This window comes from Lonchura striata, chromosome 12 (genome assembly GCF_050655825.1).
Source record: "Lonchura striata isolate lonStrDom1 chromosome 12, ASM5065582v1, whole genome shotgun sequence".
In the NCBI taxonomy this organism is placed as follows: domain Eukaryota; kingdom Metazoa; phylum Chordata; class Aves; order Passeriformes; family Estrildidae; genus Lonchura; species Lonchura striata.
The window spans coordinates 4600523-4626005 of record NC_140714.1 but is presented as its reverse complement, the minus strand read 5'-3'; the positions used below and the strand labels follow the sequence as shown (position 1 = coordinate 4626005).

Genomic DNA, 25483 nt, shown 5'->3' with positions numbered 1-25483 from the left:
AGGATGTGCCACACGTCGGTGGGAAGGAAGAGGAGATGTCACTGTCCCAGCAGTGCCAGGAGGCAGGAGGGGAGCAGTGACCCCTTCCCTGCCTCCCTCTGTCCTTCACCCGGTGCTGCTCGCTCCCCTGTGTGGTCTGTGGTGCAGGTAGGGGCTACAGCCTCTGGTGGGGAAATTTCCTGTCTTAGCCAGACCTTGCCTGTGAAGTGTGAGCTGTTAAAGGCACACAGGAGCTGTGTTTGTTCAGAGGCAGCTGTGTTCTCCCTAGCTCAGCACTCCCCAGCAGCTTGCTCTGACATGTCCTCTGTTTGACTCCTGCAGATAATGGAGACCAGAAACACGAATCTTCCTGGAATGAGCCCCACCAGACAAGCTCTCCTCAGGCTGCCCTTGCTGCACCCTCCTGTGGGACAAACAGCCTCAGCCACCAGGCGACAGAGTGTGTGGGAAGGCAACATCAAAGCCAGTGCTTGTTACAGACCCTTCCTTGAGTCCTGTCATCTCAGGAGTGGGCTGGACACCCCGGTGGCAAAACCGCCACATTTCCACAGGATGGGATTTATATGGTCAGGGGATTTGTGTAGCAGCTCTGGAAGAAACCATCAAAGGAAGGACAGCTGGTTACAGGAACAGATAAGGAGGTATGTACCACAGAATAAGGATTCTTGCAGGAAAACAAGGGGGAGCTGGTGATTTATGTGCAATAGAAATCAGTCATCATTAAACCAGATGGGTTGGAGGAATGAGAGGGTGGGGCCCTGGGAGGAGGGGAGTCAGTCCAGACACATCCTCCAGGAGACACAAAAAACTGCACTGGGCTCCTCTTGGGTGTCAAGGAAGCAGGAATATGTGCAGGAGGGGTCCTCTGGACCTTAGATCCTGGGTACATCCAGCTGCTCTGCAAACATGAGTGAAGCACCTCTGCCTAGCAAGAGTCTTTATTCCAAATTCTGATGGGACACAAAGCTGTAAGGAGACAGTGCTTAAATGACTGAAAGAGAAAGATGGCCACATCTGAAATTTTATGTGGACATATTTTGGTTACAAATGAAGAGTCAACAAAGTGAAACTATGTATAATTAAAAGCAAGAGGTGGAGAGAACACTAATGAATGCTATAGGGCTTCTGGTACAGAGGATATGTTTTATATCAAATGTATAGTTTCAGTGTTTCTGGAATATATTCTACTATGTGACTAGTAATCATTATTTCTGGAAACTAGGCTTCTCCCTCTCATCTATACTGTATTGTCAAATACTACACGAAATTTACCTAAACCAAACAAAATAAATACTACTGCAGATATGATTTAGGATATAAAATTAGGCACTGAATGGATAATATAATTGATTTTGATATTTAAAAATTCCCAACAGAAGACTCCCTTGGGGTAGCTGGATGAGTGCTTAAATATATTTGTTTTGTACAAAGATGACGTTGCAGGTAGCTGAAGGAGATATCCAAGGAGTAGCTGAAGCAGACAGAGTACAGGGCAGCTGCCTTCCAGAGAAGACAAGTAGGTACAAGAAAGAGGTGCTGGAGCAACCAGGTCTGTCACTTTGTCCTCCCTTCATTGTTTCTCTGTGCTTACATTTCCCAAAAACATTGTCCACCAAGTTTGCAACTCCTTTGTTGGTTCCTTAAACCTCCACACCCATTTTGCTTCCACAAACAGGATTTTTCTTCTTACTACATTGGCTTGGATATAAAATCTGCAATGCTGGCCCCATTTTAACCAAACTCCTGAATCTTTTACCCACCCTGAAAAACATCAGTGGGAATAGCCTCATTAATTTCAGTGGTCCTCTGCCATCAGCTGGTGTTATTAACAGTAGTGAGTGAAGGATCTGGAAAAATGTTTTTTATACACTGTCAGCCAGGTAGAAAGGTGGCAAAAGGAGTGCATTTAAAATCAGCATTTATTTGTCAATATCAGAGTATGCACTGTCAGTAACCTCTGGCTACACTGTTTTATCATGTCAATATTTCATAGCATCATAATGCTATTATACGGCTGACTAATGGGAATGGCTATTAGCAGTGTTGATGTAGTTTGAAAATAGCAATCCATATTTTATGGACCAGAAAGAGACCGAGCCTTTACCTTAGACCTTAGCAAGCATAAAAAGGGAGATAATGTAAATGAAATTTACCTTCTCATTTCCATCTTCCCCCAATTAGTTCATAATTCACATATTGTCCGTCTGCTTTCATGCTTTGAATGCACTTACACAAATTAAAATATCCTGAGGAGGTCTGTTGAAAACTCATCCTTTTCTAGGTTGAGGTAGCACAGACAGCCTTACTAAATCACAGCTGTCCTTTATGTTGTGGGCTAGGCAGTATTTGGAATGATTCACTGAAGTTACTGACTGAGGATATGGACCATCACTGCAGGGTGTCTTGGCAGGCAAGAACCTGGGACTGTGTCTCCCCAAGGTCTCAACTGCTGACCACAATACCTGTGACCACAGCCAGGCTTGGGACAGATGGAACAGCTTAACTGGGAATGTGCAGATCTTACACATGGATATAGTCTTCTTTCAGGCACTGGTCATGTTTACCTGTGGGAGTATGCAAAAATATTAAATGCTTTGGTGCCCAGCAGAGAAACACACAGCTCTGTCCAAAATCCCAGTTCCTCTTACCTAAAAATGCAGCTTCCCTTCAGTTTGGAGGTCCAGAAGGAGACAGACACGTCTGCTCTGAATCTGTGCAAGTTTCTAATACATCCTCTGGAAGGGCCAAGGAAAAAACCTATTAGGCTGTAATCATCCATCTTCTGCACTAACCTGCACTAGACCTTCATGAAGTTAAATCTATGACATTAAAGAGAAGAGAAATGAACATTGCAAATGGCCTGTGAATAGCCTGACTCTGAGAAGCTGCCATAATGTGGTTTTACACAGGCCGACTAAATATACTTTAATAGTAACCTAATGGTGGAGCTAGAAATTAAATAGATTGTGTGTTAATTAGGTATTGGTTAATGCTATTATTTCACTTCATTATTCCATATTCCACTGTTGAAAACTGGAATCCACCCCGGTGCTGAGAGGCTGAAGTTGTCCCAGACAATGCAGAGCTGCAGAGGATCCCAGGCATGTAATTCTTACACCCACCTGAACCTTTTGGGGTGTGACACAAGCACATTTACTCAGTGAGAAAAACTGGAATAACACATCTGAACTTTGTTGCTTCAACAATTAGCAGCATATTATTAGTACATTATGAAATTATTCCTAATGAAAAAAAAAAATCTCCCCAGGCTGCAAGATCATTAGTAAAGTATTCAGAGAAGGTGATGGGAAGATTTTGTCAATACATCCCATTAAAATGTTTTAGATTTTTTACCTTGGCCTTTATTGTCCCCATTACACAGTATGCATTATTTATTAAAAATGCTGGCTACACAGTAGTGGGCAGCAAATTGCCCTTTAAGCCAAGTATTAATGAACAAGTGTTAAAACTTCCCAAGAAAGGGAGGATTTGGAAACACAACCTTTCCCAGATAGAAAGATGAATTGTCAAAATTCATTTTACACGATGGCCACCCTCCCTGTGGATGCAGTGGGTGATAGTGCTGAGATAAACTTGGTGGAAAGAGTGGTAATGTAGCTTAGTGAAACTGAATTTATCCCAAGGCTTCTTTAAACTCCTTTGTCATGAATGTTTCCCTTTGGATCAAGGCACTAACTGTACACAGTATTTTCTTTGGTACAGTCATTGGTCCAGTAATGTCCAGGAGTTACACTGCATTGTCACAACAGTCAGTTCTAGAAAGAAAAGGAGGGGAATGTAAAAGATAATGATGTTTTCCTGGAGGGAAAAAAATTCTTACCTATTTGAGTCAGCATTGTGGATGCTCAAATACTTGATGGTTTTCTATTCAGATTTTGCAGAAAAAAACCCCTTATTTTCTTTTTTCCTCTTGAAATCAGATGCTTTAATGTTCTAGTTATGACAAAAACTAGTTTATTTTTCTCTTTTTTCTTGGGTTGGTTTTTCTGGGTTTTTTTTGGTAGTCATGTCATGTTTAAAAGTCTACACTTTCAAAAACAATTGGCATGCCTTCACCTGTCCCTTGGGACATTTTATTAGCTCCTGATTCACAGTCAGCCCAAGCCTTTGCTCTCTGGCAATCAATTCTCTTGGGCAGCCACCCAAAAAGAGCAGCTAAACCCAGCAATCTCGTCCTGAAATCCAGAGTGATGTGCTGTTTTTTTGTGCTGGGGAGGATTTCAGCATTCCTGGGATGCCTGCCTGGAGGTGCTGTCCTCCCTCCTGAGCTGAAATGGGGTCCAGCACCAGGGACAGGAGTCTAAGCTCAATGACATGGTGTTTCAGCCCCTGGGATCTCAACCAACATGAACAATTACAGCTGTTGATTTGCAGGATGGGACAATCAGATAATTTTCTTCTTTCACTGTTTTACTGTTAGCCTCACACCAGGATTTCATTCCATGAAATCCATATGACTTCAGTCTATATTCTCCCTAAACTTTATAAAAACATCCTTTGAGTACTTTAAACTTCTAGTGCTTTTAGAAAAGTTAATTTTCAGTCTTTTCTTTCTCCTGGTTTATCATTTCCCAGCTCCTGCCATGACACAGCTACAAATCCTCTGATGCAAAGCCTGCACCATCAGAGACCAACAGCTGCTTATCCAAGCGAGTAGGGAAGAATCTGCACTTCAGTAATTAATGCAGGAACCATCAGATCATATGAGACCCCAGGCTATGGAGACATAATTTTGCAGGTAAAAATGACCCATAAGAGCTGCCCTGGAGCTAAATGTAGTAATCTTTACAGTAGGTCAGAATGAAAGAGCAGGCCAAAGGAAATGCCTCCTCCTTGCTCATGTTCCTTACAGGCTGGCACATGTCTTATATTTTAAGACATCTCAAGCCCTTTCTGCTCTAATTATGTGCAATGGTCTCTTCCTCCCACCTCTTTATTTTTAAAAATTTGCAGAGATCCTCCTTTCAAGAGGATCTTTCTGTTGGCAATGGGCTTTGTAAGCTGCTGACTGTGAAACCTTCCTGTTTTAATCTATTCCAAACTAGCACTGCACTGTTAAAACAACTCTACTGCTTTTCATGCTGCTCAACTAGCTGGGTTGGAGTGCTGCAGGAACAGTCCTGATCACAGAGTGAGCTTTAAAAGCATATGATTTAATCTAGGAAATTTGAATGGAAATATTTTAGGGCAATATTTTCATTTTTTCTGGTAGTTAAAAGGCATTAGGAAATGTTAGCTTGGAGAACAGAGTGCAAATAAAGCATTTGTACAGCACAGATAAATTATTTTCACCCCATTTTACTGAAACAGAAATCATAAGGTTTTTTTTTAAAGAAAATTGTGGATATGAATTTGTAATCCAATATTTATTGGCCCAGGTTTCTTCAAAATATATGGTTTCCAAATCTGAATTTAAATATTTATACTCTAGCACATATTCCTGATATAGCTAATATAAGTAATATATTTATCTTTCAAGGCAGCAATATTTTTTCACTCAACCTTGACTTTCAAGTTAAATATGCGGGTGGGAAGTGGTGCTATCTGGAGGTTGTTGTCACTTATTTCTATGTAAAAATCAAGATAATTCCAGCTACTCTTTTAAGAAGCAGCATTTTTTATTTCTGTGTTCCAGCTGATCAAGCAGGTTATAATGGTTCATTGTTACGTTTCATTTTTCCACCTTGAGTGAGGCAGATTTTTGTATGTGCCTTCCAAAATGAGGAGGTGAATTTCCACAGCCACTGTGACTGTTAGGAAAAAGTTTAATGATAAATTATGCTTTTCCCCGTAAAAATCCAGGATAAAATTTTTGTACACATGAAGTCGGTCTTGCATCATTCTCACACTTTAAGGGGCATGTGATGGGTGTATATTTAGAAGAGCATGAGAGGGATTTAGGGTAACTGAGACTCTTGTCCGTATCTCTGAGTAGGTGGAAACATCTGCTTCTGTAGGACATTTTTGATAGATCCCAGAAATATTTTTGTTTGGGATCAAATCCAGTGCATTTATAGCCATTTACTACTGCTGAGGAAGTGATCCCAAGACCCAGCACTTCTTGAGTTTCCAATCCTCAGTTTCCCTCTGCAATGAGTTTTCTTTTTATCAGACAGAATCCATAGATAAAATAAATTTTACTTTATTATCTTTGTGCTGAAGAAATAACTTTTCTCTTGGAGAGGCCTTTCCTCCATCATTTTTTCATCTTTTTTTTTTTTTACATTCCACTCATTTGTACAGCACAAGCAGATGGCAATGGGATTTTTTTTTCCCCCTCTGGGGAGGTTGCTTTTGCCTGCACTGGTATCTTCATCAATGACTGAGGGACCCTGTGCTCACTGCCTGGGGAAAGGACAGGACCCTCTCAGCAGATGTCTGGCTGGGTACATGGGGAAGGGACATGCCAAACGGCATTCTTGTCCTGGGAAGCAGTTTTGTCCTCTTTTGGAAAGTGACAGTGCTGGTTTTCTTCTCTCCTGCTGAGGAGGTTTGAGCCAGCTCTGGCAAAAAGCCCAGAGGTGTAGCTCCAAAACTGATCCTTGTCCTTTTTGTCCAGAGCATACATACAAACTCCCACATTCAATAGTGCTGGTTTGTAGAGGGAGCTGACACTGGGTTTCACTGAATTTTTGCATGTGTAACCCACCAATTAGTCCAAAAGTAATTGCATGGGCAGAAGATTCTGCAGCTGCACCTCATTCACTGTATCTTGAGCTCTTCATACAGGAGGACAGCAGTGAAAAGTCTTCCCTCCCCCCTTCCCAAAATGGAAAGTGTCTCATACAGCAGCTTTGCAAAAGAAGTATTATTCTGTCAATACAATGGCCCTTGGGATGTCAGTGGTAAAAGTTAAAAAATCCAAAGTCAAGAGAAAAGCCTAATACAGTTGCACTGACTTTGCATACACTTTGAATGAGCCATCACTATGTCAATCAAGTGTCTAACACAGAGCAATCTCACAGTGTCAGTGCAAGCTCTGTGCTAAAATCAATGGCAGAGTTCCTATTAATATTTGGAATTTCTATTTTCTTAGACTCTTAAAGCTATTTTCATATCTCTTGAATATTCAGTAATGCATGTGAGAAATATTGCTGCTCTTCAGCAGTCTTGTTTTCTGCATTAGAAGTTGTGTGACAGTAAAGGGTTTTTTATAAGCCCACTTGCTGTCTCCTTTTTTCACAAGGATGCCTTGAAAAGATCTCTGCTCAGCTCTGTGCACATATGCTAAAAGAAAAAAAATGTTCCCTATGTGGTGAAACACCCTGAGGTCTCTAAACCTGCCATCACTGCCCCTTGACTAGAGTCCAAGCAACCTTAGAGAAGAATTTTTTGGTGAAGGCTTGAGTGTTGGTACAGAAAGACTTCTTTCTGCCCCTCTACAGACAGCCCTGACCCAAATGCCTGCCAGAGCTCACTGCACAAACCCAGCCACCTGGAATTATCTGATTCCTCCCATAATTCTGTAAACTATAGAAGGACTTATCAGTGCCTTTAAAATCATTACCCAATGCCCCATTAAATTTCCCTTCAGCTGAGTTATAAGATGGGAAATAAGAGACAGCAAGCAGAGAATATCATTCCTCAGCAGGGCATAGCCACCTACCCCACCAAGGGAGCAGAAGGAGAAGCAGCACTGAGTTTCTGGAGATAATGCTGGCACATCAGCATTAGGCAATAATGGGGAATGTATTCCTCATCCTTCTTCTCCCCCAGACAGCTAGAGGTGATATATCTTTTGGCACTGTCAGCCTAATCTAGGTCAGTCCTATTGTCAGGCTCCTCAAATAGTACCTGTCCACAGTTAAAATTTATGTTGGAAAAGCATTAATGCAAGCTTTTAATAAGATGAAGAATTTAACAGTATGCTGTTATCTGGAGATGATATATTTTATATACAGGAGACATGTTTAATTAGCTCTCGAATAGGCAAAGGGGCTCGTGCAGAGCCATGGATCTACCTTCTCTGCTTCCCTTCTGTAATTAGAGACAGCAAATGCAAAGCACACATTAACTTTTCTGGTGGCTGAGCTGCCTTGTGTGGACCTTCATACACACTGCTGCTCAAATATAAATTAGCCCTTGTGAAGTATGCTCAGTGGATAAATAAAAAGGAGAAAAAGGACTCCTTGAAGCTTCTCTGCTAGGTGCCCACAGCAGGGGAGGAGCCAGGAGCTGCATGACCTGCGAGCAGATCAGGTCCTGCAGGGAGGAGGACAACCCAAAGAGGTGGGTGAGATGCTCCTGATCCAAGGCCCTGCCTGCACTCTACAGAGCCACCTCTGCAGCCAAATCTTTCTCACAATCATCTGGTGGGAATGCAGGGAGCTGGGCTGCTCCCATCCTTGTGAAACCCTTCATTTCCTCCTGTTCAGCCTGTTCCAGAGGAATAATGTTCAGACACTCATCAGAAGGGAGGGATTCACCTCCCTCCTGCCTGGGGGATGCTCTGCAGCCAACAATGTGGGTGAAGGCAGCAACACTGTGAGCTGGAGCCCCCACCGATGGTCCTGTGCAGGTCATTACAAACACCACTTCAGCTGACACCACTTTTCCCCCAGCCCTCCTCTCTTCCTCTCCATGTGCTGCAGAACCAGGACATTTCACTCCTGCTGAGCAGTAGCCAAGGGCATCTTTGAAACCCTGTGAGCTTTTCTGCTCATCATGTCCAGCCCCTGCCAAGGCTTTGCTCCAGACCATGGCCCACCTGTGCACCAAAATGAAGCCCACACGAGTCAGAAGGTTGCAGGGGTGAGTGTGGTGCTAAATGACCCCACACTGCTTCTCCTGCCTTACCTTTTCCTGCCCAGGAGATGGTAGATACCCTTCCCAGATGCTTCTTTGAGCCACATCCAGCCTGCTCAGCCCTGTGCACAGCCCAGACCTCAGAGTGCTCTGCTCCACCATGGATGGGGTCATCTGGCAGCTGATGGCTCAGGGACAGGTTCACTTGGACCCATAATGGGACAGCCAAGGTAAGCACTGCTTTGTAGTGATTTTTGTCTCTGGCTCTGACCTTTGTCCCTGAGGACAGCTTAAATACTCTGCGAGGGACTTTTTAAATGCCAAAATGCTTTGTATGGATTGGTGATAGCCAGCAAGTCTGCTTCAGAGGAGACACATTTATTAATGCACCACCATGTTATATCTATATAGAGAAAAGTCAGGAAAAATACTTTAGTCTTCTCATAATGATGATATATACGAGGCTAAATAGACAAATATGTTTTATAAATATCGTCTTATAGGCTATTAAGGCTTTTCTCCTGGCTGAAAAGATACAAGAAATCACCATAAACTAACTAAATTTAAATGGCTTCTGTTAAAAAAAAAAATCTTCCTGCTATTAATAAGTTGTTGAATAACAGGCATTTAAAGAAAGGCATAACTCTGATATTAAATAGATAAATGTAAAATAATCTGTGTGCATTTAAATGTGAAGATCACATTAGGAGTAGAAAATTACAAAAATTTAAATACTGTAGGAGGTTGTTATGTAGGTAGTCTATAAAAAACAGGCAATTTGGAATTCCTCTAAAGAACATAAACCCTAGATAGAGCTGCTAGTTCCTTTGATAAAGACAGGTCTCAAGCTGAAGGTTTGATGTATAAAACCCCCAAAAGGTGTCTGAGCTATCTTTTTCTAAGGGATTATATAAGATAAAAGCTTGCACTGTAAGTCCCTATTTTAAGAAACAGAGTTGCTAGGAAGTTGCTAATACGAAAAGGCTAATTGTGCATGCAATGAAAGTACTGCTCCATTCACAAAATAAAGTGCTAACGTTTTAATAAGGGCTGGAAACTGTCTGCTCAGGAGCTGCTGCAGGGCGTATGTCACTCAGGGGCTGCTGCCTCCTCCCCTGGCACCGGGGCTGCTCCTGTCCAGTTCCAGCAACAGGATGTGCCATGGACACCATGGAAGAGCTGCTGCCACTTACAGCAGTGCTGGAGAATAAGAGGAATATCCAGGATTTGCACAGATCAGTCTTCCCAAACTGTTCACATCTCAATTACCTACTTCTTTTATTCAGTTCATCATGTTTTCTTCCCCTTCCAGCTTCCAGTTTCTCCCCCAGAATTCCAATCTTCCTGCATCAATTAGCTTGTTTGCCCTGAGATATTTTCTCTTTTGGATGTCAGGACATGGCTGTCCAAGACACAACATAGTTGCTCAGCACTTTTCTTGCTGTCAGAGAACTGAGGTTTTCATCCCTCAATTAATGTTTCATATCTTAAAATGGGCTGGTCCCCCATCTGGTTGTGCCTTCCTCATTCTGTGGACTAAGAGTGCAGATCTGGATTGCTAATTTAACTGGTGCCATTAATTGAATTTCTACAGCTTGTTGAACTTTGTGTAGACTTCAGAGGCTGAACCCAAAGCTGGTGTGAAATGTCATTCCTCCATTGAATTTTCTGATTCATGTAAGCTAGATCCAGAAGTGTTTTGTGGTGAGGCCCTGGCACAGGTGCCCAGAGCAGCTGTGGCTGCCCCTTGATCCCTGGAAGTGTCCAAGGCCAGGTTGGATGGAGCTTGGAGCAGCCTGGGACAGTGAAAGCTGTCCCTGCCTGTTGTAGGGGAGTGGAATGAGATGATCTTTAGGGTCTCTTCCAACCCAAAACATTCTGTGATTGTATGTTTTTAATACAGGATGAAGTTAAAAAAGAGCTGAGTCCAATTGGGGCAGCAGGAACCCTATACCCAGTACCACCACATGACCTCGTGGCTCAGGGCAGACCCCTCTCTTCTCATCTCCTCTTCCTGGGCTGATCTGGGTGAGACCCTGAGTTCCCACTCACAGCATTTTAAGGGCTCATTTTGATTATTGAGGTCTTTTATTCCTGGCAATGCAGCAGGTTATGGCTGCGTATAAGAACTTGTATTAGAACTAGGGAACAGATTCTCAGCTGCTGTAAATTGTGTCACTTCATGAATGTGGCTACTCTAGTGTTATCAGTGTAGCTGGGTTGATGTACAACAGCTGAAAATCAGGCCCCAGAGCTTCCTTTTATTAAAACATTCTTGATCTGTAAAATAAAGTTGCGAATAAGATGCTGGTGACAGAAGGGGATAGCCTGCTTTGTAGTACCTTGTTCACTAACATTTTAAGTGATATGGAAATTCAGTTGATATTTTGCCTTTAAAATATTAGCTAAATCATTCTGTCAACACATATTTTTTAATACATATCCTGCCTGTCAGATTTTACACTTAATCTTGGATTCTGTAGACGGCTCAACAGCATCGCTTTCTTTAGCGACTCCTGCACCAAGGTCTCCTTTCCTGTTATATTCAGCTTGCATCTGTTTAAACACAAGATATGAGATAAATGATAGTGCCAGGCTTAAACATACATCATCAGGACTCTGATGTGAGGCTCTGGAAGTGGCAGGCCAGATGGTGTAACACAAAACTCAGACATCACAGTTTGTCATGCCGTGCTCCAGTCCACCGCACTAAAAATGGACTTTGCTGTGCACTTAGTCAATCATCTCTCTGGTGACCAGAAAGCAGGGGTCAAAACAAGAGGTGGCATCAAACAAAGGCTGTGGTCATGCTCGGCAGCTGTTCAGCCCTCCAAATCTGGCCATCGTCCTTGCTAGCTGCAGAGATGGAGTTAATAGTGGCAGGAAATATTCCAGATAATATCAGTCGATCTGAAACAACCACTCTAACTTTTTTATTGTTAACATAAAAGAAAACATGTTTATTAATTCTGCAGAACAAAGCCAAGAATGTAAGAACCTGTTTGGAATAATGCTGCATTAGGGAACATTTTTTTTTGGAAGACACAAGAGATCAACACATAAATAAATTCCTGTGATGTTTCCTGTAAGGGAACTATGTAAATGCCATTCAAAGAAAAAAAAAAAAGCAACTACCTTGCTATATTTATGTGAAAAGCATTCATCAGAGAGTAAGAGAGGAGAGGCAGAGCCAAAAGACACTAATTTGAATGAAAGTTGTTGGCATTAATTTTGATTTATGATATACAACCACATTTGAAATGTGGCCACACATTACAGTTTTTCCATGCTGACCTCAAGACTATATTTAGAAGCCATCTTACTGCTGAGCAGGACTCAAGGTGGTATACAAGGAATTTCTAGGAACAAGTGTATTTCATGATCATTAATAATCAAACCACTTGTATTTGGAGGCTAATTCATCACTATACTACTTCAGTTTTTGGGATGTGCAATTTCAGTGAAACTTGAGAGTTCAATACTTTTCAAAGAACTTGAAAACCTCCAGTACAGGTGCTTTGCCCCAGTTGTGTATCAGTGCAAATCCTGGAATAATTCGGCAGTGAACCGATCTTCTGGTGCTAGAGATGAGGAAAGCAAAGGAACCACAACTTGCATCAACAGAGCAAACACCTTCCAACCCCACAGAATTCGAAATGCTGCTCCTAGTTATTAGAAGAATATTTGTTATATTACACAGGGCAGGTTTGTTTGTTAAACTCTTTCAGCTGGGGAAAAACACTGCATGGGAATTTGCTTTCATTTAGCAAGGTAAGTTACTCCTTGCACTGCTACACTTTGCAGTAGAAGAGAAGGTTTCTTTGCTCATAAAATGCTCATCTCTGTGAGATTTTGCTTTATCAAGCAGCAACCTCAACATATGTGTGAGGAGTGCAAAAGATTAAAATAAAACAAAGCCACATTAAAAAATATTTGCTTCAATCTACTATTCTTTCTAAATTCTCAAACTGCCCTGAGCATAGATAGGGCTGAGCAAGAGGTCAATGTACCTTTACAGCTTGTTTGGCAACATTTATCTATGCACTGTGAAATCCAGTTTAACCTGAAATGGGACTACATCTATAAAACTTAAATGCTTTTCCAGGCTCCTGCTATGCCCACAGAAGTTACACTTGCTCAGCTGTGGATGTCCTTTGAGCCAGGTAAAGGTGACATGGGAGGAGCAAAGGTCTGTCCCATCTGGAAAAAGGAAATCCAAACACAGAATTATCCCTAAATACAAGTAAGTGGAATTGGTTTTAATTCTTTACTTTACAAGGAACAGATCATTATTTGTTGCCTAGAAAGAAATTTTTGGAAGTGACTGTTGCTGATGCTGTTAACTTTTTGGAAGAGGCCAGAAAAAGTAGAATCAGCCTGTTTTGAAAGTGTAGAGTTAAGCTGAATTGTATTTATGGGAGCAAACCACCAAGAGCCCATTGGTATTTTATAGAGATTTGATTTGATAGGTTATTGATTTTGGCTTCGGGGGATATAGCCCCTGTTGAGAAAGTATCAAACTCACACTGAGTAAAATTGTCAAAAGCCTTAAAACCAGTAGTGAGGGACTAGCTGGCTCTCACTGCAGCACTTCAAATGGAGTGGGGAAGATATGCCTTATTGCCTCCAGACCTCTGGAAGCAGTTATGTGTATTAAATACTGGAATAACTCGATATTTTAAAAGCTTATACGCTCATCCAAGTAAAATGGGTTTAGAAGACTGCTGGGAGTTTCATTATTTTATGGCTAAATCGATACCCAGATTTATGCCTTTTGGACATAGAAACTTGAGTTTAATTGAGAAAATGGATCTAATGAGGATAGACATTTTTCATGCAGGTGCCCTTGTTTAAAAACACACATGCACACAGCTCTGTACCACATAAAAAAAAAAAGCAACTTAATTTTAAAAGCTGAATAGACCCACCAGAGAGAGTGACACACCCTGAAAACTGGGGAACAGCAAAGAAACAGTAATACTTCTGAACTCCTGAGAATCCAAAGAATCTGTTGTTGTTCCTGAATAAAAATTTCATTAGTTAACACAGAAAAGAAAATTATTTTCCAATGTACCAGAAAAATAAATGGCCAGATGGCAGTAACCTGGCCATCAAAATCAGAACTACTACTGATTCAAAAGCAGCATCACTATTTCCTATTTGCCCACTCTCTGGCAAAAGTGTGATATTTATGGCACACTTTTCCTAATACAAGCTATTATCTATAGAGATGAAAATAAGAAGGAAGCTCTATATTCAATATATTTAGCTAAATTCTGCTCCCTGTATGGAACAATTTTTTTAAAAAAGCCCTAGACAAGAATGTATGCTTGTGCTGAATTTTATTCCTGTCTCCAAGACCAACTTTAGACCACATGCTTTGCCAAATCGAAATCAAAGTGCAGAGTAACCCCACTGACTTCAGTGAAATAACTTGTGATTCTGTCCCATATATTTGTTTCAGTACGTGTTTCATTGGCTATAATAAGCAGAAACTATTTATGACACAAATTTCCTGGACTTCAACAGGCACAATTAGCACTCTGAAGGGCAGAAGAAAATGCATAGGAAAAGCTTAAAAGTAAAGAAATGGAGATGGAGAAATCATTAACATCTCATTTCCTCTATACATGTGCTCGCACACACACATACACACAAATGACTCTCCTTCGGGAATGTACACATCCTGAAAATCTAAATTACACGCTGAGAATAGGTTTGTGTTGCAATGTACTGCAAGAAATTTTCAAGTTTGTAGTTGGCAAGAAATTAGCATTTACTATATAGAGAGACAACATGATGGAGTATATTTTGCTCTTTATGCTAAACTTCCATTGATTGCCATGGGAATATTCTATGTGTGGAAAGGCGGTAGGAGCTGTGCCTTTAACAGTAAACAACAGTGATAGTCAGAGATGTTTCTGTCTGCACTGAAATGAAGTGCTAATAAAAAAAATCTGTGTTCTTATTGTTTAAAACCCACAGTCGATAGATTTTTATTTTCCCTACTGACTTGAAGAGTAAACTTCTATAAACAAAATGTGACGTGCCTATCTTATTAAATGTAATTTAAATGAGCGCTTGGTAAAAAACCCAAGGAAGCCTTCAATGGAAAGACTCGAGGATGGGGCTTGGAAAGTCTCAGGTGACACTACTTTTTCTATGTAATTTCAGGTGTGCTCCTTGAGTTTTCTTGCAGAAATTTTGGGGAGCCAGGTTCACGTGAGGTGCTTGGGACAGTGAGGGGACAAGTTGTGAGGGGGGCTCAGCACGGTGCCCACTGAGCTCTGTGGGTGTGGGTCCCCACGCTTTGGTGACCCATACCCAAACCAGGTTTGACCTTCAAAAACGTGAGAGTGGTGCCTCCTCCCTCCCCTGAACTCCCCTGCATGCCAACCAGTGTCTCTTTTCCTTCCAACCAGCTGGGAATTTTAATGGCCATGAGGGGGACTGATGCTTAGGCTTCATGGGGGATGCAGTCCATGGTGTGTCCTCCACCCAGCTGAGTGGACTTTCCTTGGCAGCCAGGTTTATCCCTGTGGTTACTGGCAGATTTGGGTAGAATTATAAGCCCACACAGAGCACAAGACCACAGCCTGCAGCAGCAAACCCCAAGGAGAGGTGCCAGTGTGACTTGGTGGCCCTTGGGATTGCACTCCACGGTCCAGGCTGGCCTGAGCACCCACAAAAGTGCAGCTGCAGCTACCTCTGTAAATACCTCCCAATAAAAACAAAAATCCAGAGTGAATAACTGCAGGCTGTGTGCTTTGTACCTATTACTGCTTGCTGCACTGAGAAAAAATCCCCGGGAAGTCTTCCCTGTTTTATTCAGGTGAGCAGGTTTCTATTGGAGTTAATGGCATGGCTGTCGTGTACACCGAGCTGGATCTGCACAGGGTTTTGCCCCAAGTAATTTTACAGGCAAGTGCATCCCATGATGGGTTGATCAGATGTCCTGCACAACTGTACAGCTTTGTCCCATGACTCCTGTGTGAAGCCTGGCTGTTCCTAACTAATTCTTCAAGTGCTGTGTGCTCAGGAGGAATTAGCTGGTTTTAAAAATAGATTACTTCCCGTCACATCCCAGTATTTTTACTGAGTGTTTTTCGCACTAATTTTCTGTGTCTCACTGATACTGACATTTCTGAAGTTTTTTTTTCTCATAAACAGCATACTATTAGGGGGAAAAAAACAACCCTGGAAAAAAATCTGTAAGGATAGTGCCAAGGAGCTGTGAAGTACTGGAAGAATTAATGTTTTCTGGTATTGATGCAGGTTCAATATGGATCTAATTTTTCTGAAGTTTGTGTGAATCTGGAACACTTGGTGAAAGAAATCATTGTAATGGTTATTAAAAATCTTCCAGGTTGGTACTGCAAGGAGCAGTTCAGCATCTCTTATCAGGGACAAGTCCGGGGCAGAACAGCATTGCCCAGTGAAGACTGACTCTATACAGAGGATACAGAGCCAGCCCAAATTCTAAACTTCTGCCATAACCTCACCTTAATGAACCCACTCACAGCAGTATTGGGGTGTGAACCATACACTGAAAGATAAAGGATATATTTTTGCCTGTTAGTGTCAGATTGTAATGGGATATTTGGAATGACTATGACAGCCCCATCCTCTCTCCCCTACAAAGAACACTCGGGCAAGGGTTATTCCTCTGGCCTCTCCTTAGAGAAGGAGGAGACTTTCAGCTTCATGATTAAATCTATCTAAACTGCTTAAAAAAAGAGTCTGCACTTTCATGCTAGATCAATTTGTGTTAGGTTTTTGCCAAGCAATTTTTTTTTTCAGGCATGTTTTTTTGCTTTATTCTGTACATGAATAGCATCCAGGTAAAATATTTTTAATTCATTTCAGGCTGGATTATTGGAAAAAAAGAGATTTTTTTCTCCCCTTGTTGTTACTTGATTTAATTAGTGCTCTGTTTTCAAAGTGGCAAGCCAAGCTTTGCCAAGTCTGGATCTCTGACTCATGCTTAACAGGGTTTTATAGCCCCACCTGCATCTAGAGGAAGAAAGCCCCAAAGCTTTATTTTTAACTCCATGTACATACCTAGTCCATTCCATTAAAGCACACGAATGTCAGCACCCTCTGCCTGCCCAGTGCTGGTCTGGGGGGAGGAGTTGGAGCCCACCAAAAGCCACATTCTAAGGGATCTGTGGGACAGCCCTGCTGCAGGCAGGGATGGGGCAGGCAGGGACCATCACTGATGTGCTGTGCTTGCTGTGGACACTGTGTAAGTGAGCCTGAGGGGGAGAGAGCTTCTATTTTTGTCTGATTAGTTTTGTATTTTCTCCTTCTCTTACAGGAACTTGCCCCCCTCCAGAAGCAGAGGACCATGTAGGAGGAGCTGGGGCTTCCTGCAGTGGTGACCCAAAATCTCATTTACTTACCCAATATCCATGTGAGAGCTGTGACTGAGAAAAGGTGCACCTGCAATTCTCATTTTTCCCCCTCCTCTTTTCCCTTTCCCAACCCAAATGCTCATTTTCACTCCTGAACCATGTCCAGATGCTGATTGAGGCTGTTGAGGTGTGGATGAAGTCCTTTTCCCACCTCACTGCCCCTGAGGCAGGTCTCCCTCCTTCACCAGGAATCTGGGTGACTAAACCTTTAATCCCGTTGGAAAAATGTTGTGTTTAACATTGCTGAGGCTTTTTGCAGGATGGGGCCTATTTTGATGATTTTCTTCAGTTTGAAAAGGTTTGTGGTGAAAAAAGCTGTTTAAAAATGTGGAACCTGTCCATGTTTTGACTGTTAAATTTTTCATTTTGCTTTGAAATGATCTTTACTTTCTTCTTTGGGTTAAAACCAGTAAAAATGTTTAAGGGAAAAAAAAAAATGAAGAAAAGGTTTCAAAATGACCAAAATTAGTGATTTGTTTAACTCTTTTTTTCCCCCAGTGGTCAGCTCAGAAATAATTTTTTTTAACAATCCCTTCTTTCTTCATCCTGAACAGGGACAAAAGAAAAACCACTGTGAGGTCAAAGCCTGTGACAAGGTGGCAGAGCCCCAGTTTCCCAGGCTGTGCCCAGAGCCACCCTCCTGTGAAGGTGTTGGGGTCTGCTCCTCCAGAGGACCCCAGACCCCTGTGCAGGAGGGCAGGGGATGGGGAAGGATGCTCCAGGAGGTGGCTGATTCCTTCCTCTTGCCTCTCTCAGGGCCAGGATACCCTGGCACAAGGTTTTCTGCTCCCCCTCTGCTCTGCCTCATCCCTTTGGCCTGCAAGGGCCCCAATCCTGCTCTTCCCAACGCCGCTGGCAACCTCCCCACTGGCTTTGGCAGGAACAGGCCTTTTGCTGTTGATTTTTTTCCCCTGTCAATCAGTTAGTTTGACATCTAAATGTCAAATGACACCACATGGCATTTTTTTTTCTTATTTCTTTTCTCTTTTTTTTTTTTTTTTTTTTTTTTTTTTTTTTGTGCTTGTAATTTAATTGCAAGTGCAAAATGGTGGGATCAGTGCGAAGGGTTTTGAGAGAATGTATCATTAGCAAATTCAATTAGCTGGCACTTGTGCCTGCTGGCATGGAGGGCTCTGAGAGTGCCAGGGAGGCTGGTGCTGCACAGAGGGGGCCAGGGCAGCTCTCCCAGCCTTCCTGGCTCACCTTTTCTCCCTATCCCCCAGGGGCAGGAGAGCCTCCTCTCCTAAACAGCTCAGGAGAAGAGGCTGTACAGTCAAATCCTCCCTCTGCAATGATAATAACACAAGAGCCTGTCCTGCTTCCAGGAATTGTCTTACTGCACCAGCATTTCTTCAATTGTAGCATCTTTCCTGGAAATAGTGTTACATGACATGCCCTCACTGCCTGTCTCAGTGTGAATGAGAATACAGCAAAGCTCATGTTTTCCATTGTTGAGATACGAGCATAAATCTTTCACTAATGCACTGCTGTCTTTTATTATAACAGTCACTGCAGCAGAGAAAGGTATGTCAAATCTCTCCTTGTTGGTACAGTCAGTTGTTGGCATTGCCCTGACACGTTGTTTCTTTCCTTAAAATGGCTTTGTAAAGGGACTGAAATGAGTTGCTCATCCTCTGGCAGCACCTTTGCGTGTTTTGACAAATCTGAGCCTTCAATGTTGTAGGTATGAGGGTTCAAAACAGTGGGGAAACAGAGCTGGAATTATAGGATTTGACAAAAGTCAGGGCCAAGTCAGAAGTGATTGCTCTGGATCTCCTTATCAGGGCTGATACCTGCCTGAGGTGAGGGATGAGGGCAGGATGAGGAAGGGACAAGCCTTTGGTTGTGGGATGGCTGGGACCATCCATCCCATGCCTTCAGGATGCTTGTCCATCCTCTGTGTCGCTATAGGACACGTGAAAGAGCAACACGAGCCACTGCTATTTGCAAGGTAAAGCAGAAGGTTTATTTTCTGACTCCAACTTTTATACTTTCCCAAAGGTGACATTGGATTGGAGAATGAATGGGCCACCTCTCCAAAGACATTGGACAAACCACTACTACATCAAGTTTCTCCACCCCCATGAAGGAATGCAAAACAATATGTTGTTTACAGAAATTGTGTGGGAAAGTTTTCTAACAGAATGTAAACTCAGAAGGCTTTAGAAAACTTAAGAATCAGGGTGACACCTCTGCATCACCTGCTGATGTGGAGAACCACGTCCTGCCTGGCAGCCAGCAGCAGGAACCCTCACTGCAGCCTGAGGATGCTGGTTTGCAGGAGCTGAGGGAAGAACAGCTAGCTCAAAATCAGCACGTTTTTTCCCTTTTCTCTGCAAAGGGAGATCTGGGCTGACCTGTGAGGGTCTGAGGTCCCCCCCAAAAGGCTGCAAAGCATTTGGCATCGATGTGAGGAAGCAGAAAGTGTTTGGCAAAGCTCCTTGGCATTTTTTAGGTTTTTTTTCCTCGACGCAGCACAAGATATTTTACAGCTTTTGTGAGTCTGTAGAGAGGCTGGTTTCTGGCATGGGGCATGCTGGAGGCTGCAGGCTGTGCTGGAGCCTCAAGAGTGCAGCTGGTCTTTAAATCCAGCTTTATAGGAAGGAGATTTTCTGGTCCCACTGGAAGGAGGTACGGTCTTGTGACAGTGGAAATAGAGCAGGTTTAGTCTGGTCAAATGGGGAGTATTTCCAAGGAAACATAAGTTTTTTTACAGTGTCCCAAAGCTGAAGCAAGTCCAAAGTTTTCAGTCCAATTGTCTTGCTTTCCCAGGCTAATTTTATAAGGAGGCCCTAAAATGTGAATGAGGAGTGATCTTGTTCGGCCTGAAAAATAAAATTAGCGCCAGTATGAAGAGGGCTGAATCCCAGACAACCTCAAATGTCTTTTTTACTTTTTTTTTTTTTTTTGATGGAAGGATGCAAAGGCTCAACTTAAAATGTAACTGTAGTGCTTTTGGAATAACTGCTTCAGATTTGCCTATGGTTGCAAACTGGTTTTTAGTGCAGTGAAGGAGAATAGTGATGCTCTTTCTCTTGTAGGACTTTCTATTCTATCCCAGGACAATTTTCCTCAAATCTGCTATTTGTCTCAGGTAGGAAACTTCATCCCTCCCAAGTCAGCCTGCCTTTCCTTTTCTTTCCATTTTGTGCTTGGCACTGTTAGAGTTCTCAGGAAAATTTCAACAAAAATCTGTATCCCCCTAGCCAGGAACAAGCCTGGATTGTACCACCTCCCTCCTCATGACTGCTGGTCATGTTTCTTCTCTTCCTTGCCAGCAACTTTGGAGTTCATCTTGAGTCTCTGCTCTTCTTGTTTGTGCCTTAAATGCATTTTGATCCCCTCTCTCTCTTTCCCACTGCAGCCCCACACGCCAGCTCACCCTCTGGCTGAGCCATTCCAGATATGTCACCCCTGGGATTCCAGAGGGGCTGTTAAAGAGCAGCGATGACAAACCCTGGCTAACCTGGGTTGTGATGCCTCGTGGCAGTGGTTGCCAGCAGCAGCTGCTGTAGGTAAACCAAAACCTTGATATTTATACCATTTAGGTTGCCTCACTCCCCCAAGTGCAGCTCCACAGAGTTGCTCTCCTAGGTGTGACTGTTTAGGGTGCAGTCCTCCCTGTAAGTTAGACATTCTCCCATAAAACAAATTTCAGCAACTTCATTCAACTTCTATATATAAAGTTTCTCTCAAACCTTTTTCAAACTAAGTCCTATCTCCTCCCTAGGAAGCATCTGCTCCCCATTGCCAAATTCTTCCACGTTCCTGTCCCTTTGGTCGTGTTTTCTTTAAATCCTTTAAAAAATGTGCATTTTGGCTGTGCGGTCATGCCAAGGAGTGTGAGAGTTTGCACATTTCAAGCAGGGATTGGCCCATCTCGAATTGGTGCATCCAGAGAACCTGTCACAAGTTCCTTGAAGCACTTCTGCCTTCTGTTGCGCTGGCACGGAGCTGACGGGCGCTCATTTTGCATGTCTCGGCTCCGCGCTTGGCTGGGGAGGATATTTGCAAGGCTGGATATTTCTGGTTCTACTCCACGGAAACCTTAAATGGAGTATTTGCTGTGCCCTGCCTCATGAAAAGGAGCCTCATAAAAAAAAAAAACCAACTTTGAAGGCTCCTGTTCAAAACCCTGATGTCAGACCCGCCTGGGTGGTGGTTTGTCTCTCTCCTGGTTGCTAAAGGAGTTTCTGAATTTTTTGGCTGTCGCCACACTCCTTTAGCTCCCCTGCAGCTCTGCTGGCTTTGACTTACCAATGGCTTTCATAAGGCTTTTAATGCCATTTCCACTTGTACTGCTCCAGCCACTTTCTCCACATGGGTTCAAAGATCTGGAAGTGGCTCACAAGGTGGTTTGGGCTATTTTCCACTGTGGAGGGCTGTACTGGTGCTGTTCCCTATGCTTTGAACCACCCCACAGGGCTGACAGCTGAAAGTGTTTATGGTCTGAAACCCCAGAGCAGGTCCTTTTCCATGAAACTATGTCTTTGGAACCTTAAGAGCTGCGTTTCTGCTCGTCCCCTTGGGACTTTTTCATCAGGCAGTGGCAGAAGGAGCCTGTGCTGAGCGATTAGCAAAACCAGCAGCTGTAGATCCCCATCATGCAGCAGGAGCCACATCCCTTGAGGTTACCAAATAGCAGTGACAGCATAGGGATGCAGGTCCATCTCCCTGTCTCTTCTGTCAGTGGTGACTTAATAACCTGGCACCTGGAATCCTCTCATTTACATGAGTAAGAGGGAAGAATGATTGATTTAAAGCCTCCTTTCTCCAAGTAGATGCCAATTTTGTCTTGCCAGATAATATTACTGGTGCCTTCTGACCTTAAGAGAGAGTAATCTAAGTTAAATATCAGGCATTTGGATCTTGGCAAAGTTCAGATTGCCAAAATGAAGAAATACAAATAGCTGGGAAGGCGACGCTGCGCCTTCCCTGGATGGCTGAACAAGTGCCATTAGCGCTTGAGTGTATTCCCAACTAGATATAAAAGGAATCGGGAGTGTTAAGGAAAAACAGAGTAAAGTGAATGCCTCTTACAGCTGTCGCAATGGGAAAGTTGCAACATTTGCTTGTAGGAAAAGATGCAGAAGCACACAGAGTACCTGTTAGCGCGAGCGGAGCCAGACTTGGGCAGGCTTTCAAGTGTTACAGACACAATCCTGAAGGCTATATGCAGAGCAGCATGACTTTTCCATGATGCTGGTTAAGAATACGTGCCATTGCAAAAGGATTTTTTTTTTTTTTTAAGGCTGCCTAAGTTTTCTTGGGCCTTTATAGAGCAGATGTAGCTTAGGAGTGTTGAGTGCGAGGGGGACTGAACCGAGGGAACGGCATCCTTGGCTGTGCTATAAACACGGCTTGTCCCTTGGCTCCCCTCGCTGCAGATCAGGTTTCTAGCTGAGAAATAAAGTTCTCTGAGGGAAAAAAATCCATCCTTGGTCCCTTTGTTCTGCTTTCCCATGGCAGACTGTGCAGTCTTGTAGTGTTCCCTCTTTTGTCTGTGAAGTTATGAGCTCTCTGGCTCAGACGTAGCTACTCCTATAAACAGGGGTTGTGACAGAGCCATTATGGGCAAAACCAGAGCGAGTTATTCCACCAGGAATTCTGGAGTTTGGGGAAAAATATTTGTTCAGATAGATTTTAGAAAATTAAAGACCTTATGCAGGAGGATTGTCAAAGAGAACTTTTTCTGGGATAAAAAGGAAGGTTTTTCTTCTAGTTATTATTTAATATTTTCATGAAATTAAACAGAGTCTCCATTAAACCTGAGTTTCCAGGACTTTCCAGGCTGCCAGGCAAGGGCCTGGGTCATTCCTCTTTCTGTGGGGTGGCAAAGCCCTGTGGGACTCCCCAGGGAAATGAGCATTTCCCAACACGCATGGTGCTGCAAGGTCTGCTTGAGCAAATGATCTCTCTGTCATGAACAACCCTTTCACTGGAAAATTTATCCTCAGCCTCAGCTGGGATGATTATACAGCTTCTAAGGGTATTAACAAATAGTGTTGGCTCTGGTTTTGTCTTAAGAAGGTTTCTATCACAATTAATCTTTGCCTACTCTTCATCCTTTCTTGTTTCTTGGAACATAGAGACCTTGCTATAAATATCTGTGAGTTTAAATATGGATTTCTATGTGCACATATAGACCCAAGTGCACAAATGGACATTTTATCATATCATACCATGCTGCATCATATCATTTAATACAATATTGTGTGTCTGCAGTGAGAAGACACATTTTTCTGTCCTGGTTAGTCAAAGTGAAGCATCAAAGGTTAATTTCTTTCTGTCTGAAATTTGCACGCAGCAAGTTAGACATGACTTTACTGTGCCACGATAAACTTTGCATAGTATACCTTGTATAAAGGTAAAATACATTTTCCATGACTTAAACCTTTGTGGATCGGTGCTAGGCTAAGGGCAATTAGATTTAACATCCCTGGAAACTCCAAAGGCATTTTAAAGGACTCGCTCTTTTGTTCCAACTCTAGCACTCAAAAAGACTGAGACATTTTTGGAATAGGTTTTGATGGACTTATATGAAAATTTATATGACTAAGAATTGGATTTGTTCCTCTGGAATATTATGGATTATTTTTATGTGGGAATTACATAAGTGTGCAGAGCTGCATGCAGTTGGCTTAATGTAGCTAAAAATATATATTCTGATTTCCATTTGGAAAGGTAGCTGGATTTTTCCAGCTTCCCCACTCAGTGATGACTTTATGGTGTGTACGGGTTATAGATTACAGGAAAAATTGAAATGCATAGTAAAATCAAGGGGTTTAAAATGGATTAACATTTGATTATATCTTTGAGAAGATGAATACTGATGTGTGTCCTTCTCCACTCTTGATTTTGAACTGTGGTGAAATCCCTTACAAATAAAACATATCAGAGAGACCACCTGGATGTAAACAAGGACAGGAGTGGGCAGCACATGAGAAAGCAGAAATCTTTGAGGCCTGGGGCAAAGGCTCATCCTGCTTTCATCCCATGGCTCATTTGCCTCTGGTGTGGCAGAAATCACAAGGATTACCCTGACAAGAGAAAACTTCACAGAGCAATTGGACATCACAAGTGAGGAGCAACTGCTCTCAGTTACATTACTCAAAGATACTCCATTTCTCCCTGCCTCTCTCTTTCTCTCTCTCCATATAGGAGAATTTATTTGACACAGTAGTATCCAAAAAACGCTTCTTGAAGAAAGAATTTTTTCCATCTGTATTTTTGATGAAAAGCCTCATGAAGTGGAGGCTGAACTCTCCTGTTCTAACAGAGAACACATTAGAAAACCTGATCCTTTTATTTTAAACTATTGGCTGCCCCACTAACACCAAAATTTGGTACATTTGGTACAATTCCACTTCCTAAAATCTTTTGGGGTATTGTAACCTGGTGTTGCTTCACCTTCCACATGAAGCAACACCAGGTTACAATATCCCAAAAGATTTTAGGAAGTGGAATTGTGGTCCTGTGGGCAGCACTGCTGTTCTATTAGAAGGGTTTGTGTGATGTCTGTATCAAGTGATACAGTACAGTGACTCTCTAAAGGGAAAAATGATGTAAATATACTGCAAGAGAAATGAACAAAGGGTGTTCTTCTAAATTATCTGCACATCTGTGACTCACCTAGAACAAATACAGTATAAAATTGCAGAGCTGACAGGATGCTTCCATCAGGTTTTTAAATGTTGTGTGAGATGGAACATGTTTTATGGCATAAAACCCAAACTCTGCTTTTATTTTGCTTCTTCTGTATGTTTTCTAAAATGGACATGTCACTTTGGCTGTATAATCATATCATATTTAGATTTGATTTAAATCCTGTCTTTTCTCAGCTGTGCTCGCTAATGGAATCATTCATGCTTTTTATACAGTTGATCTAATAATATTTTCCTCAGTGCTCTCTGGCATTATTTTTTACTTTGTTGGAAGCATGGCAAAGCTGGCAATATAAATTGAGTCTGCATTTTAATGACATTGGTGGTGATTTTTTCATGCATTTGGATAAGGTGGGGTTTTTTTTCCTCTCTTTGTACCATGGTCATTTCAATATACTGTGGTGTGGCCATGTGAATGACTGATTGATCTGCAGGATTCTTTAATAAGGAAGAGGAATTTTCCAGTATTACTTTGCTGCTTAAACTGCTCTGTTCATGCAGGCCATCAATAGAATGCCCATGAGATATCTTCTCTCTTTATTTTCTAAGCAATGTACTCCAATGACCTACGAACTTCTCTGTTTTATGTCTCTGGTCCCTCTTCAATACAAATAAAATGGTGTCTCCTACTGGAAAACA

At 42.3% G+C, this 25483-nt stretch overlaps 1 long non-coding RNA gene across 1 annotated transcript; it reads left to right on the top strand.

Annotated features, from left to right (window-relative positions):
• Positions 1 to 8858: 8858 nt before the first annotated feature.
• On the top strand, positions 8859 to 24557 carry LOC110482200 (uncharacterized). Its single transcript, XR_002467375.4, has 3 exons — positions 8859 to 8996; positions 12872 to 13009; positions 17084 to 24557. It is a non-coding gene; the product is annotated as an uncharacterized LOC110482200 (long non-coding RNA).
• The last annotated feature ends 926 nt before the right edge of the window (positions 24558 to 25483 follow it).